The sequence below is a fragment of the Staurois parvus genome, unplaced genomic scaffold, assembly GCF_062004578.1.
Source record: "Staurois parvus isolate SC_StPar_1 unplaced genomic scaffold, SC_StPar_1.0 ptg000377l, whole genome shotgun sequence".
NCBI lineage: Eukaryota > Metazoa > Chordata > Amphibia > Anura > Ranidae > Staurois > Staurois parvus.
In genome coordinates, this window is record NW_028318173.1 from 973,630 (window position 1) to 985,765 (window position 12,136).

Below are 12,136 nucleotides of genomic sequence, written 5' to 3' on the forward strand. Positions count from 1 at the left end.
AAGACTTAATAGACTCAAGACAAGCAAGTATTTACAATTGTGTAAGCCTATTGTCAGATTTTACTTTATAGCTTGGTCTCCATCACGAATATATCAGAGATAGAAAATGATTCAGCATTTGAACTGAAATTGCAGACATCGTACTGAAATATTAGAGTCCAAAGGATGGTTTCATTCAAAACATTAACTGGGTCACCCAAACCAGCCTCCTGGTCAGACTATAACCAGACCAAGACCAGAGCTGACCAGACCAAACCATGACCAGACAAGACCAAACCAAGAACAGACCAAGACCAGATCATGACCAGACCAAACCATGACCAGACAAAAGCAAACCAAGACCAGATCATGACCAGACAAGACCAGACCAAGAACAGACCAAGAACAGACCATGGTGAAGAAAATGGCAAACCCAGAGTCCAAAGGATGGTTTCATTCAAAACAATAACTGGGTCACCCAAACCAGCCTCCTGGTCAGACTATAACCAGACCAAGACCAGAGCTGACCAGACCAAACCATGACCAGACAAGACCAAACCAAGAACAGACCAAGACCAGATCATGACCAGACCAAACCATGACCAGACAAGACCAAACCAAGAACAGACCAAGACCAGATCATGACCAGACCAAACCATGACCAGACAAGACCAAACCAAGAACAGACCAAGACCAGATCATGACCAGACCAAACCATGACCAGACAAGACCAAACCAAAAACAGACCAAGACCAGATCATGACCAGACCAAACCATGACCAGACAAAAGCAAACCAAGACCAAACCAAGACCAGATCATGACCAGACAAGACCAAACCAAGAACAGACCAAGACCAGACCATGGTGAAGAAAATGGCAAACCCAGAGTCCAAAGGATGGTTTCATTCAAAACAATAACTGGGTCACCCAAACCAGCCTCCTGGTCAGACTATAACCAGACCAAGACCAGAGCTGACCAGACCAAACCATGACCAGACAAGACCAAACCAAGAACAGACCAAGACCAGATCATGACCAGACCAAACCATGACCAGACAAGACCAAACCAAGAACAGACCAAGACCAGATCATGACCAGACCAAACCATGACCAGACAAGACCAAACCAAGAACAGACCAAGACCAGATCATGACCAGACCAAACCATGACCAGACAAGACCAAACCAAAAACAGACCAAGACCAGATCATGACCAGACCAAACCATGACCAGACAAAAGCAAACCAAGACCAAACCAAGACCAGATCATGACCAGACAAGACCAAACCAAGAACAGACCAAGACCAGACCATGGTGAAGAAAATGGCAAACCCAGATACTCGTGCGCTTAGGGATGGACTCTGTATGGATAGGACCACATCACAAGTTTCTTGGGATATGCATGCCTTGCTGCGTTTAAAAGAACGGGGAAGTCCACATATAGTAGAGATAAAACCAAACAGAGGGAGCACCAGCCTAGTGCATTACCGTTTAAAAAATGTTTTTAATAATGATAAAAGTAGGTATTGTACTCACAAAATGTCAATACAGTCAAGGGTACATCGTGAAGGCTCTGAGGAAGAGGCAAGTCCTCAAAATGCGTCAGCCTGTTGGAGGTCCAGAGTTCCCATTACAGACAGACACGTAGTGCGGATTGAACAAAGTGGTTCTTTCACGATGTTCCCTTGACTGTATTGACATTTTGTGAGTACAATACCTACTTTTATCATTATTAAAAACATTTTTTAAAGGTAATGCACTAGGCCGGTGCACCCTTTGTTTTTATCTCTACTCAAGACCAGACCATGACCAGACCAAACCATGACCAGACAAGACCAGACCAAGACCAGACCAAACCATGACCATACAAGACCAGACCAAGACCAGACCATGACTAGACCAAAGCATGACCAGACAAGACCAGACCAAACCATGACTAGGCAAGACAAGACCAACACCAGAGTAAAGCATGACCAGACAAGACCAAACCAAGACCAGACTAAACCACGACCGGACCATGTCAAGACCAAGACCAAGCCATGACCAATCATGACCAGACCATGAACAGATCAAACCAAGACCACACCAAGACCAGACCATATTCATAGAATAAACTACTGCCAAATTCTGCAGAAACAGATCTCTCATTTCCTGATGAAGGTGACAATGTGTGGCCCTCAAAACATGTTGGATTTTGTACCCAATTCATGTTTAGAATAAAACCTTACTTTGAACTACAAATATTTCAGTGTGGATCTTACTTTGAACTACAAATATTTCAGTGTGGATCTTACTTTGAACTACAAATATTTCAGTGTGGATCTTTAATTTCGATTCAAATATTGTCATCACATTCCAAGGATATGGTGGTAGTTTCATCCTCAGTACTCGGAAGCGGCTCATATATCACCAGGATGCCCCACGGCCACATAATTAGCACATTTTAATTTTGAGTCACCAACCATTATCTTGAGCTTTCAGCAATTTACTAAGAAATGGAATCAAGACAGGAATCTCCACCAGATAAATGAAGCATGCACGTCTAAGGGGATGCTTTCTTTGGTTTAAAGATAATCCCTGAATAAATAAAAAAAAGAAAAACCTGCCCATTGTGCTCATTTACTAAAAACCCATTGGCTCATTGCAATCACATGACAGGCCGGGTCTTGATTCTTCCTTCTTCTGGTTAAGTGTGGGAGAATCCTTCATACATGGGCCACATTTCTTCATGACAATGTGGACGCTGGCGATTGGGTATCAGGGGAGTCCATCACAGGGTCCCCATATGGTCTTCACAGGGTTCTTAAGTCTTCCAACAGTGGCAACATGAGGTCACAAAATGAGGAGCGGCACCAAGACCGATTGGCCTGAAGTGCAGATTTCGATAACCAATTTCCATTACTGAAAGAGGCATGTTGTCATGTAACAGCATACTCGGGTAAGTAGATTAAGTTCCTGGAAGCTTTAAAAAAGAAAAAACGATTGGTTAGGAGCAGGTAGGGTTGTGAACAATGGCATTTTTTCTCCTAGAGTTGAGCTTTAGGACAAAATGAAGAGAACCGTATGTCTGGAGACCTCCTTTCCAGTGAATAGAAGAGCAGAGCTGCTAATGATTCTAGTACAGTTCATAATAAAGACAAAGAGCAAAGAAATGGTTACATTTGTAATCTCACTTTATTTCCATAGATATCGGAGCTATGGAATGTTAATTGCGTTTTAGCTTTCCTTCACACAAAACATGCAACTAGTAAGAGTATTTCCACTTAGACATAAAGAAAAACTAATTTGTCACTCAGAAGGGGGCTCTTTATTAAAAGGATGGGCAGATTTCAAAATTCTCTGTAAAAAGGAGATGGTGATGGCTATTAATGAATGCACGCCTTGGAATTCTCTCTAATGTGATACATACTAATTTAGCTCTGGATAGCAATTGTTTTTCCAGTACGAGCTTGGAGGGTTTTTCACAGGAGGGGAAGGAAATATGCCCTCTAGAGTTTCCACATGCATCTCGTTTTTCCTGTTTAACCTAACCTATATTATAACACATAAATCCTACTTTCACGTTCCGGATTCTGATTCCAGTCTTGATTTTAGTTACATAGAGTATGCTGCAGCAATCAGATCCTAACTCCACACCACACAATAGTCTTTCCCCAGTGAGATCCAACCCTCAGCATACACATGGTCACACCCCAGTGAGATCCAACTCTCAGCACACACATGGTCCCACCCCAGTGAGATCCAACCCTCAGCACACACATGGTCCCACCCCAGTGAGATCCAACCCTCAGCACAGACATGGTCCCACCCCAGCGAGATCCAACCCTCAGCACATACATGGTCCCACCCCAGCGAGATCCAACCCTCAGCACACACATGGTCCCACCCCAGTGAAATCCAACCCTTAGCACACACATGGTCCCACCCCAGCGAGATCCAACCCTCAACACACACATGGTCCCATCCCAGTGATATCCAACCCTCAGAACACACATGGTCCCACCCCAGTGAGATCCAACCCTCAGCACACACATGGTCCCACCCCAGCGAGATCCAACCCTCAGCACACACATGGTCCCACCCCAGTGAAATCCAACCCTTAGCACACACATGGTCCCACCCCAGCGAGATCCAACCCTCAACACACACATGGTCCCATCCCAGTGATATCCAACCCTCAGAACACACATGGTCCCACCCCAGTGAGATCCAACCCTCAGCACACACATGGTCCCACCCCAGTGAGATCCAACCCTCAGCACACACATGGTCCTACCCCAGTGAGATCCAGCCCTCAGCACACACATGGTCCCCACCCCAGTGAGATCCCACCTCCAGCACACACATGGTCTCAACTGCCTTCCCCCCCCGTGAAATCTCTCCCCAAGCACACACATTGGTCTGATGCCAGTGAGATCCCACTTTCAGCACACACATGGTCTCATCATTGTGAGATCCCCTCTCCAACACACACATGGGCTTACCTCAGTGAGATGCCATCTCCAGCACATACATAGTCTCATCCTACTGAAATCTCACCTTTGGAACTCATATGGTCTCACCCCAATGAGATCCCACCTCCAGCACACAGATGGTCCCACCCCAGTGAGATTTCACTATTAGCACACACATAGTCTCACCCCAGTGAGCTCTCACCTCCAGCACACATATGGTCCCACCCCAGTGAGATCCTACCTCCAGCACAAGCATGGTTTCAGACCAGTGAGATCCCACTTCCAGCACACACATTGGTCTAACACCAGCAGGATCCCACCTCCAGCACACACATGATCTCATCGTAGTGAGATCCCCTCTCCAGCACACACATGGGCTCTCCCGAGTGAGATACCCTCTTAAGCACATACATAGTCTCATCCTACTGAAATCTCACCTTTAGCACACATATGGTCTCACCCCAATGAGATCCCACCTCCAGCACACACATGGTCTCACCCCAGTGAGATTTCACCATTAGCACACACAAACTGTAGTCTCACCCCAGTGAGATCCACCTTCAGCACAAACATGGTTTTCTCACCTCAAACACACACATTGGTCTAACACCAATAGGTTCCCACCTCCAGCACACACATGGTCTCAACTGCCTGTCCCCCCCACCCCTTCCTCCCCCATGGGAGTTCACCCCAAGCACACACATTGGTCTGATGCCAGTGAGCTCTCACCTGCAGCACGCACATAGTCTCGCCCCAGTGAGATCCCACCTCCAGCAGAAACATGGTTTTACACCAGAGAGCCCACTTCAAGCACACACATGGTCTCACCCCATTGAGATTTCACCTTTAGCACACATATGGTTTTACCCCTGTAGGATCTCACCTACAACACACACATATTATCACCCCAGTGAGCTCTCATCTCCAGCACACACATGGGTATCACCCCAGTTAGATCCTGCCTCCAGCATACATGTGGTCTTACCCCAGTGAATTCCTACCTCAAGCACAAACATGGTCTCACACCAGTAAGAACCAACCCCCAGCACACACATGGTCTCACCCCAGTAAGATCCCACTCCCAACACACAAATGGGCTCAACCCAGCAAGATCTCATCTCCAGCACACATGGTCACATCCCAATGAGATCCCACCTCTAGAATACACATGGTCTCACCTCCGTAAGATCTCACTTCCAGCACACACATTGGTCTCACTCCAATGAGATTCCACCACCAGCACATGCATTGGTCCACCCCCAATGAGATTCCACTTCCAATATACACATGGTCTCATCTCAGTGAGATCTCATCTCCAGCATACATGGTCACATCCCAGTGAGATCCCACCTCTAGAACATACATGGCCTCATCTTCATGGGATCTCACCTCCAGCACACATTGGTTTCACCCAAGGGGGATCCCACCAGCAGCACACACATGGTCTCACTCTAGTGAGATCCAACCTCCAGCACACACATTGGTCTTACCCCAGTGAGATCCCACATCCAACATACACATGGTCTCACCCTAGTGAGATCCAACCTCCAGCACACACATTGGTCTTACACCAGTGAGAGCCCAACTCTAGAACAGACATGGCCTCACCTTCGCCGGATCTCACCTCCAGCACACACATTGGCCTCACCCCAGTGAGATCCCACCACCAGCGTCCCACCCTATTGAGATCCAGCCTCAGCACACATATGGTCTCACTGCAGTGAGATCCCACCTCCAGCACATGCACACTGCTCCTTCATATAATCAGCAGGAAGCATTGTTGTCAGCACCGACAAAATGCATAGCTGATATCTCAATTATCGGGGACAGGTGAGTATAATCGGAGGCAGCATTACAATACTAACCAGTTACATTGACATCATCACCACCACATGCTACCAACCGGGGTGGGCTGACCATTCTGGCACTCGGTAGGTAAAGTCGTCCCAGGGGTGGACTGACCATTTGGAAACTCGGGCACTGCCCAAGGGCCTGGGATCAGTAGGGGGCCCCATGAGATGCCCCTGGTACCTTTCATTGGCTTTTTTTGGGTGTGGTTTGAGTGTGGGCGAGGACACAGGGGCCCAGTGCTCCCCTATTGCCCGGGGGTCCCATGAGTTGCCAGTCCGCCCTGCTACCAACACATTATGCTGTTTTAACATTTTTACCCCAGTGATTTGAAACCAGATTCACAATCAACCATGTAACTCCAACAACTAACACCTGTCTAAGACCTCATGATACCAAAGTAATTCAAATTATGTAAATTAGAACCAGGGGCAGACTGACCATTTGGAAACTCGGGGACTGCCCGAGGGCCCGGGTCAATAGGGGGCCCCATAAAATGCCCCTGGTACCTTTTTAATAGGCTTTTTTGTTTGGGCAAGGACACAGGGGCCCCATGATCCCCTATTGCCCGGGGGCCCCATGAGTTGTCAGTCCGCCCCTGATTAGAACACAGTGTTTTCACAAGCTTGTACAGCCCTTATGTTCTTGGACAATCAGCATCTACTTTGACACATTCCATGCCGCTATGATGATTGGATTTAGGCTGGAGCTATAAAACATCTTCAGCTTTACCGGAAAAGGAAGTGCGGTCGAAGCTGACTTGGACTTTGACGAGCTACACCACGATCTGGGGAGATTAGAACCTTCACAGATGCTCTTCATGCATGAATACCAATTGCTGTATGTTCCCTCATAAGAGGGCTGTTCTGAAAGTAATGCAAAAGTGGGCATGGTCAAATTTCACAAAGGATGTTCAAAGTTCACATGTTGGTAGAGCAACTCTTCCTCTGTAGCAACTCTTCTTGGTTTCCTTTGCAGGTAAATAATGGACTCCAAGGGGAAGCAATGTGCGGTCATTGAGATCTTGATGAAGGAGGGGGTGCAGGCTTCCCACGGAGGGTTGCAGAGTGCCTACGGAGATGACACCATTGAAAAGAGCAATGTCTTGTCATTGGTGGCTCTTGTCAATTGTATCATCTCCGTAAACATTCTGCAGCCTTCTGTGGATGTTGGACAACCTGCACCCCTCCTTCATCAAGAACTCGATGACCGCACGTTGCTTCTGCTTGGAATCCATTATTTACCTGCAGTGGCTTCACTACGGTTGGTGTTAGCTGGTGCAGTAAAACATGGTGTAACAATCCCCTTTCAATTATAATTCCCCTGCAGCCCCCCCAATTATATTTACCCTTCCCCCACAATTATAATTCCCCTGCAGCCCCCCCCCCCCCTTCAATTATATTTACCCTTCCCCCACAATTATAATTCCCCTGCAACCCCTCATTTATTTATAATTACCATTCCCTACCGATTATATTTCTCCTGCAGCCCCCCCCCTTCAATTATATTTCCCCTTCCCCCACAAATATAATTATCCTGCAGCCCTCCCCCCTTCAATTATATTTACCCTTCCCCCACAAATGTAATTATCCTGCAGCCCCCCCCCCCCTTCAATTATATTTACCCTTCCCCCACGAATATAATTCTCCTGCAGCCCCCCCCCCCTTCAATTATATTTACTCTACTCCACAAATATAATTCTCCTGCAGCCCCCCCTTCAATTATATTTACCCTTCCCCCACAAATATAATTCTCCTGCAGCCCCCCTTCAATTATATTTACTTTTCCCCCACAAATATAATTCTCCTGTAGCCCCCCCCCCTCCAATTATATTTACCCTTCCCCCACAAATATAATTCCCCTGCAGCCCCCCCAATTATATTTACCCTTCCCCCACAAATATAATTCCCCTGCAGCCCCCCCTCAATTCTATTTACCCTTCCCCCACAAATATAATTCTCCTGCAGCCCCCCCCCTTCAATTATATTTACCCTTCCCCCACAAATATAATTCTCCTGCAGCCCCCCCCTTCAGTTATATTTACCCTTACCCCACAAATATAATTCCCCTGCAGCCCCCCCCCCTTCAATTATATTTATCCTTCCCTCACAAATATAATTCTCCTGCAGCCCCCCCCCTTCAATTATATTTACCCTTCCCCCACAAATATAATTCCCCTGCAGCCCCCCCAATTCTATTTACCCTTCCCCCACAAATATAATTCCCCTGCAGCCCCCCACCTTCAATTATATTTATCCTTCCCTCACAAATATAATTCTCCTGCAGCCCCCCCCCCCCTTCAATCATATTTATCCTTCCCCCACAAATATAATTCTCCTGCAGCCCCCCCCCCCCTTCAATTATATTTACCCTTCCCCCACGAATATAATTCTCCTGCAGCCCCCCCCCCCCTTCAATTATATTTACCCTACTCCACAAATATAATTCTCCTGCAGCCCCCCCTTCAATTATATTTACCCTTCCCCCACAAATATAATTCTCCTGCAGCCCCCCCTTCAATTATATTTACTTTTCCCCCACAAATATAATTCTCCTGCAGCCCCCCCATCAATTATATTTACCCTTCCCCCACAAATATAATTCTCCTGCAGCCCCCCCGCCTTCAATTATATTTACCCTTCCCCCACAAATAGAATTCTCCTGCAGCCCCCCCCCACTTCAATTATATTTACCCTTCCCCCACAAATATAATTCACCTGCAGCCCCCCCCCCAATTATATTTACCCTTTCCACACAAATATAATTCCCCTGCAGGCCCCCCCTCAATTATATTTTCCCTTCCCACACAAATATAATTCCCCTGAAGCCCCCCCCTTCAATTATATTTACCCTTCCCCCACAAATATAATTCCCCTGCAGCCCCTCTCAATTATATTTATCCTTCCCCACAAATATAATTCTCCTGCAGCCCCCCCCCCCTTCAATTATATTTGCCCTTCCCCCACAAATATAATTCCCCTGCAGCCCCCCCCCTTTAATTATATTTATCCTTCCCCCACAAATATAATTCTCCTGCAGCCCCCCCCTTCAATTATATTTACCCTTCCCCCATAAATATAATTCCCCTGCAGCCCCCCCAATTATATTTACCCTTCCCCCACAAATATAATTCTCCTGCAGCCCCCCCCGCCTTCAATTATATTTACCCTTCCCCCACAAATAGAATTCTCCTGCAGCCCCCCCCACTTCAATTATATTTACCCTTCCCCCACAAATATAATTCACCTGCAGCCCCCCCCCCCCAATTATATTTACCCTTTCCCCACAAATATAATTCCCCTGCAGGCCCCCCCTCAATTATATTTGCCCTTCCCACACAAATATAATTCCCCTGAAGCCCCCCCTTCAATTATATTTACCCTTCCCCCACAAATATAATTCCCCTGATTCCCCGAATTTATTTATAATTACCATTCCCTACCAATTACATTTCTCCTGCAGCCTCCCCCCCCCCCTTTTTAATTTTAATTCTCCTGCACCCCACAATCTCACATTGCATACCATTCCACTGCACCCCCTCCCCCAGGAGGGTTTCTCACCTCACCCCCAGCCACCATCACTCTGTCCAGCTTCGGCTAGTAAACAACCGCCCATCACCAGGACAACCAGGGAGCGCAGGTACTAATGACGTCATTACGTCCAGGAGTAGGAAGGAGCTGGACTTGTTCTGCAATGGGGGAGGGGAGGCAGGGCAGGCAGAGACCATTCATGTCCTCCCTCCTCAGTTCACCGCCCCTCTTCCGGTGTTGTCACCTCATTCCAGTCGTAGCCCAGAAGCCTGGTGCTGCAGGGACACCTAGGAGAGTCCTCCTTTCACAGGACAGGACTGGAAGTGAGGAGAAATCTCCACATTGGGGACACACTGAGGCAAAATCTCCCTGGTGTGCTATTATTGGTGATGGTGTAAGTTGTGGACAATGTGTATCAGGGGCGGACTGACAACTCATGGGGCCCCCGGCAATAGGGGATCATGGGGCCCCTGTGTCCTTGCCCAAACTCATGGGGTCTCATGGGGCATCTCATGGGGTCCCCTACTGACCCCGGGCCCTTGGGCAGTGCCCAAGTTTCCAAATGGTCAGTCCGCCCCTGATGTGTATGATGGAAGACATGCTGGACTGGAGTTGGGGCCCCTCACACACATACATACAAGGGGCCCCTCACACATAAGAGGTGGTATCAAAACGTTTTGAGACTAGTTTTGTAACATCAGCAGATGGCAGAACAAGGCTTCATGCACAGTCACAGGGAGCACCGACCTTCATAAATCATTGTACCAAAAGACATTGTCCTGTTTACATCGGGAACTGTGCAACTGGTAGTATAACATCTACTGTTTCATCGTGGACAGCGAGAGCAAACATGAAATTCGGCATGAAACTCGGCAGATCTGCCATGGACGTTTGACATGATTCGTCAAGTTTATGGCGATGCTGCAACGAGTTGTTTGAGGTTTTGTTGAGTGCCATGCGTGCGTCAAGAGCAGAAGAACGTCACTGGAAGACAATAAGAGATAAGGAAGACCTTCAACGAGCTCAATCCCCGAAAATGTCAAAACCATCCGGCAACTTGTGCATGATGGTCTTCGGAGAACAATTCACAACATTGCTGCCGTTGCCGATGTGCCATACGGAACAGTCCAGGCAATCCTCACACGTCATTTGAACATGCGTCGTGTTGCTGCCAAGTCTGTCCCCAGGCTGCTGACCCAGGAGCAGAAGGAACACTGCGGTCAAAGTCACATCCCAGTGAGATCCCACCTGTCACGATATAAGGTCAGGTTCAGAGACCAGTTGCTACAGCAGTTGCAAGGCTTACCTGAAACCAGCAGGATTGGTCCACCAGCGGCCCACCCTGGGAATGACGCAGGCTCACCTGAGGTGCGGGGTCTAAGCATCCACCGGTCTTCCCCAGAGCTCCTAATGGTGGAGATGGATTTGGCTGCGTGTGAATGCCAGGTCGCAGATCTCAGAATCACCCCACCAGGGAATGAGTAGGCTGGAAACCAAAAGCGGATCAAACAGTTCAGGGATCAAACAGAAGCGGAGTCAGTCACAAGCCAAGGGTCGGTCACCAATGGTAGTAGATAGGATGTGGCAGAATCGTAGTCAGTAGCAAGCCAAAGGTCGGTAACGTAGATGAAGACAGCAGCAGGACCAGTAAGCGGGATATTGGCTGGTAAGGCACAATAATCTGGCAAGGAGGAAGTGCATGGACATGGCTTTTATAAGGAAGTTCATGGGAGGAGCAAGGAGTTCAAGGTTCAAGAGAAATCAAGGCACAAGGCAGGATCATCCAAGAATTGTCAAGGGAGCTTTCCAGCATTCCAGATAGCTCAGTGAGAAGAGACATTGCCTCCCACTGCAGAAGGACCAGGTTCGATCCCAGGCTCTGACACCACCTCTAGAACATACATGGCCTCATCTTCATGGGATTTCACCTCCAGCACACATTGGTCTCACCCAAGTGGGATCCCAGCAAAGTCTGCCAAAGTCTGCCAAGAACTCCATCAGCATGCCGGTGACAAAACTTGGGTGTACAGGTTTCCCGTAGAGTTTCCTGTTTGCTTTTTGTTCTAACTTGCTGTCCATGATGAAATAGCAGACATGGTAACACATGTGGTCAGAACAGCACCAGTTGCACAGCTCCCGATGTACACAGGATGATGTCTTATGAATGTCAGTGCTCCCTTCCATCATATACATTGTCCACAACTTCCACCATCGCCAGTAATAGACAGCACACCGGGGACATTTTGTTGGCGTGTTGCAACACTAGTCTCAAATATTTTGATACCATTATATATATATATATATATATATATACAGTATTTTCTGC

The 12,136-nt window shown here is 47.5% G+C and overlaps 1 protein-coding gene across 3 annotated transcripts in view; it reads left to right on the forward strand.

The window, feature by feature from the left end:
- ASTN2 (astrotactin 2) overlaps positions 1-12,136 on the forward strand; it is a 521,452-nt gene that overhangs the window by 95,999 nt on the left and 413,317 nt on the right. The gene's annotated exons all lie outside the window — the stretch shown is intronic.